The 5126-nt window shown below is 40.5% G+C and overlaps 1 protein-coding gene across 1 annotated transcript in view; it reads right to left on the reverse strand.

Moving 5' to 3' along the window:
• LOC102257561 (BMP/retinoic acid-inducible neural-specific protein 3-like) overlaps positions 1-5126 on the reverse strand; it is a 44716-nt gene that overhangs the window by 1654 nt on the left and 37936 nt on the right.

A 5126-nucleotide genomic window follows, 5' to 3' on the forward strand; every position in this document is an offset into this window, starting at 1 on the left:
TATAGTTATGTTTATATAGTATATACACTTATATACTATATAATCATGTTATATATTGTTATAATATATAAACATCTATTATATATTTGTATATCTATTATATATTATATTTGTATATCATATATACATTTTATTTCTGCACAAGATTGGCTATAGATAATTCCTTCTGAAGAGATTGCATGTGGTCTCACTAGTATACTTGGAAGCTGATTGTGTATAGAGTTTGGTCCGTTATTGTTCTGAAAAGATATCCAACAACAGGAAATAAAAGTGGCTTTATCATAAACTATCTAGAGGAGAATTAGGGTGTATAAATGAGGACCGTTCCTTCATTCATCCTTAGCTTCGCCTCATAAAGCCCTCCTGTCACAGGAAGCCCTAAATAGAAAATAAAAGAAAAATAAACAGCTCCAAATCGTCAATCAATGGATTTAAATCCTAGGGGTTTATCAACATTGAAAGAACAAGTACCTACTGAGAGGGAAAATATTATTGAAACATGTTTGATTTTTTACTTACAGGCTGCTCAAATAAATTGTCGAAAATATCTCATTAAAACCAACTACAAGTTCTTTTAATAAGGGTTAAGTGTGTCAATTTAATGTGTTTGATTTGAATCATTAACAATTTTTTCTCATTTCTTCCCCAAAATCAGGCAAATCATGAAGCCAATTTAAGATGTTATTTTCCTGTTTCTTCACCTTATTCAGACTCTTTTTTTGTTAATCCTCACTCAAGGAGTTTCTACTGATTTTTAGAGAGAGTGGAAGGGAGCGGGAAGACACACAGAGAGAAACAGCAATGTGAGAGAGACATGTCGACAGGTTGCCTCCCACTCACACCCCGACCAGGGCCAGGATGGAGCCTGCAACTCAGGTATGTGCCCTTGACTGGAATTGAACCCAGGACCCTTCAGTCCGCAGGCTGACGCTCTATCCACCGAGCCAAACCCACTAAGGCTCAGACACTCTTGGTGTGTTTACAATCTGTAAAATAGCCGGCCTGCATGGCTCAGTGGTTGAGCATTGACCTATGAACCAGGAGGTCACGGTTTGATTCCTGATCAGGGCACATGCCCAGGTTGTGGGCTCGATCCCCAGTGTGGGGCGTGCAGGAGGCAGCTGATGATATTCTCTCTATCCATCTCCCTTCCTCTCTAAAAATCAACATAAACATTAAAACAATAAAATCTGTTAAATAATGAAGGAAAACTGTGGCTGTGGATTCAGAAAATGTTTTCTCATACTAGCTGTACGATCATGGAATATTAGGGCAGGTTGTGTAACCCACTTCCCCTCATGGGAAAAATGGGAACTGCAATATCTCCTACATTGCATTCTTGTGAGAGAGAGTTTGGCTCAGACTGTATGCCTGTGCTTAGAATACTGCCACGTTGTCTCGGAGAAGACACAGAAATTGTACCTACTTTTGATATCCTTATGCCATTTCCTATATTGCGTTCTTGTGAGAGAGAGTTCGGCTCAGACTGTATGCCTGTGCTTAGAATACTGTCACGTTGTGTCTCAGAACAGACACAGAAATTGTACCTACTTTTGATATCCTTATGCCTTTCCAGTGTTCATTATGTAGTATACATGAGATTTTCTGCAAAATGTACTCGATCCTTTACACTGCCACCATTTTTTAAAAATCTTATTTTATTGATTTCAGAGAGAAAGGAAGAGAGAAGTAGAAATACTGATAATGAGAGAGAATCACTGATCGGCTACCTCCGGCACAGCCCCTACTGTGGATCGAGCCTGCAACCCAGGTATGTGCCCTGATCGAGAATCCAACCCTGGTAGATTCCTGGTTCATAGGTCGACGCTCAACCACTGAGCCAGGCTAAAATATACATTTAATATAGTTGTGAAGACGTAACTCTCAAGTTCATTTCCCTCCCCCCGCTTTTCACACTTTCTTGCTGTAGTTCCATTTATGGCCACCTAATATAAAGAATATAAAATATATAGCCGATCTGGCTTGAAAATTACATTTTCTTCCCTGAAACCATAGCGTACGTTCCCCAGACAATTCATCTCTCACTGTAAAGCTCTAATCACGTTTCCAAATCACAAGGACAAACAATGAAATAAACAGACCTCCGGCTAAAAGGCTGCTCACAAAACTAGGGCACCACGGAAAGAATCGCTGGGGCACTTTTTTACAAAAGCAACGGTCCTCCAGCTTCCAGTCTCTCCCAACCCCTTTCCCGTGCCCGCAGATGCATTCCTGGGGGAGTGTGTTTCAGTTTGGTGTCTCTAGTTCCCATGTATGAATACTGATGGGCATCCTGTCAGAGCCCGGGGACCCGGACAGAGGAGCTGGCCTGTGGATTTCCTTCCTTGCTGCTCCTTGTTGTGTTTTGACTATTTCATTGTATTTTGCAAGGAGGAACAGATTTTTCAAGGAAAAAGAAATACAATAGAAAGTCTTTTTTTTTCTCTCCTTGTAAAAATTTGGTTAAAAATAGGAGGTGGAGCAGATTTCAAGACTGCGTGTGGATTTTTCACTTACCCGAAAGATCACCAACACAGCAAAATTTAACTTATTTTTTAAACTTCAAAAATTTTTCAGGAAAACATCTTCAAAATAGAAGAGAAATAGCTTCAAAATGAGGCTGTACCACACCAGCCAGACATGTTTTTTTTTTTTTGCCCTTGTATATACTCTATTCTTATTCTTTTCATTCCATACCTGGAAGGCAATCACCATTCATTGCCTCCTGTAGACTGTACAGTCAGTGGCAAATGAATTGTTCCCTACAGCTGCCTCCATCATGGCTTATATGTGTTAATTTTTATCTACAGGTTACAATAGGTTCTGGCAGCCTTACATTTGTCCTCCGAGTAAATGTCATGTCGCTCCTGAAAAAATATACTAATTGAACATATCTGCCTTTCACCAATGCAGTTAAAAGCTCCCATTAATAGCCGAAAATTGATTGAAGTAGACAATATCTGCTTTTAGGACAAATGGCCCCAACAAATAATGCGTTTCCTCTGGCAGGTGGGGACACATGCGATGCAGATATGCAATGGCATGTCACCCGCAGGAGAAAATGAGCTCTCGAAGTGGTATGTCAACATTCATTTTCATAGCTGGGTAATACCTCTAATCATAACCAACGGGGTTAGGCCGAAACACCTGCTGTCTCTTCTGTTATCTGTGTGACAAATTAAATTCCAGGTAGCACGACTCCCTTCTAACTGGATAGCCACGCAGGGGTGAGCCTCGTCAAGCAATTCTCACAATGTCAGTCGTCGGGGTAAACACCACATTCTAAAGGGACCGGGCACAATTTCAAACGAACATGTTTCCATTACCTGTCTTAATAGATTTTCTGATTCAGAGATTGAGTGAGATAAAGATGAGTTTTTATTTATAGAGTAGTTACCTGAAGAGAGATTGAAGGGATGCGTGCGTGGGAGCTACTCAGGTAAATGTCTGGGATTCTATTGGATTCAATGAAGGTGTGTGCCCTGGGGTTCTGGACACACAGACAAATGCCCGTTTCTCTACAGGACTGGGAATCACAGTGCTTGGGTATAGGGACAACATAATCCTTAGTTATTCAACTTCAAAAGATTCTTGCTTCTTTAAATCTAGCTGCAGGCCTAGCCCATTTGGGTCTGTGGATAGAACATCGGCCTACAGACTGAAGGGTCCTCCTGGGTATGATGCCTGTCCAGGGCATGTACCTGGTTTGCAGGCTCGATCCCTGACCCTGGTTGGGGCACGTGAGAGAGGCAACCAATCAACGTGTCTCTTTCACATCAGTTTTCTCCCTCTCTCTCTCCCCCTCCCACTCTTTAAAAATATCTTCAAATGAGGATTAACAACAACAAAATGTTAAGATGATACACTAACATACATAATCACAATCACCACTATCACATAACAAAATTAACTAATTTATTGGCAGTGACAAATAGCCAGGCCATATCCCAATTTACCTGAAAATCTAAAAATAATTATTTTTAATGACTTACATAATCACAATCGCCACTATCACATAACAAAATTAATTTATTGGCAGTGACAAATAGCCAGGCCATATTCCAATTTACCTGAAAATCTAAAAATAATTATTTTTAATTCTTAAAAATCAGGATCCAAAGAGAGTCTACTCATTTCATTAGGTAGTTATGTCCCTTAAGTCTTTTCCAGTCTTAGCTTCTTTGCTTATCCCACGCTGTTGACTTGAGAAAATGAGACCAGTTTTTAAAATATCCCAGTCTCTGGATGTGACTGATGGATTCCTCATGGCGCCATTTAACGTGCTCAGCTTTCCCTCCTCAATTACCTGGAGACCAGAAGCTGACGTCAGACCCCGGAGTCTTGTGTTTGGGGGAGGACGGTACAGACAAAGCTCATAAGTGACTCCAAAGTCACTACGTTTTATATTTAAATTAATGTTCTGGCTTCAAATCATAAACATACAGAGTTTATAAAGAACTCTGATTCCAAACCTGTGGCTGCCTAAAAAATACTCATTAAAAAATAGCCTGTAGAGTGTAATTAAGCCAAATAGCAGTCCTGTCTCCCCCTGCACTTCCGTTCCTCCTGTGCAAATAAGAAATAAAATGGTACAGAATATGACAGGAATGAGGTTAATAAACGGGTTTGCAATGGACACAGCTGTCCCCACAGGGCCTTCACCTGGGCGCTCAGAGAAGAGAGCTATGCAGCATTTATTCAGCAATTTTAGGCGCTTTACCTGATGCCGTCACGTGATCCTCGCTTCTCTGAGGTGAGTATTATTAACGCTGTTTTTTACAGAGCAGATCACTGAGCCTCAGGGAGGATGGTCACTTTCCTGAGGTCATGGAGGTAATGACTTCGTGGCACGTTAGGGATGTGAGCAAAGGATTTTCTACTCCGTAAGCGGATCCATGAGCACAATTACAGGAGAAACTCCTACCCCAAATAGATGGCCCTATGCTTGTAATTCTTTTATATATATATATAATTTCAGAGAGGAAGGGAGAGAGATGTAAGCGGATCCATGAGCACAATTACAGGAGAAACCCCTGCCCCAAATAGACGGCCCTATGCATGTGTGTGTATATATATATCTATAGATATGTATCTATAGATATCTATATATATATATATATCTATAG

The sequence above is a fragment of the Myotis brandtii genome, unplaced genomic scaffold, assembly GCF_000412655.1.
Source record: "Myotis brandtii unplaced genomic scaffold, ASM41265v1 scaffold612, whole genome shotgun sequence".
Lineage (NCBI taxonomy): Eukaryota > Metazoa > Chordata > Mammalia > Chiroptera > Vespertilionidae > Myotis > Myotis brandtii.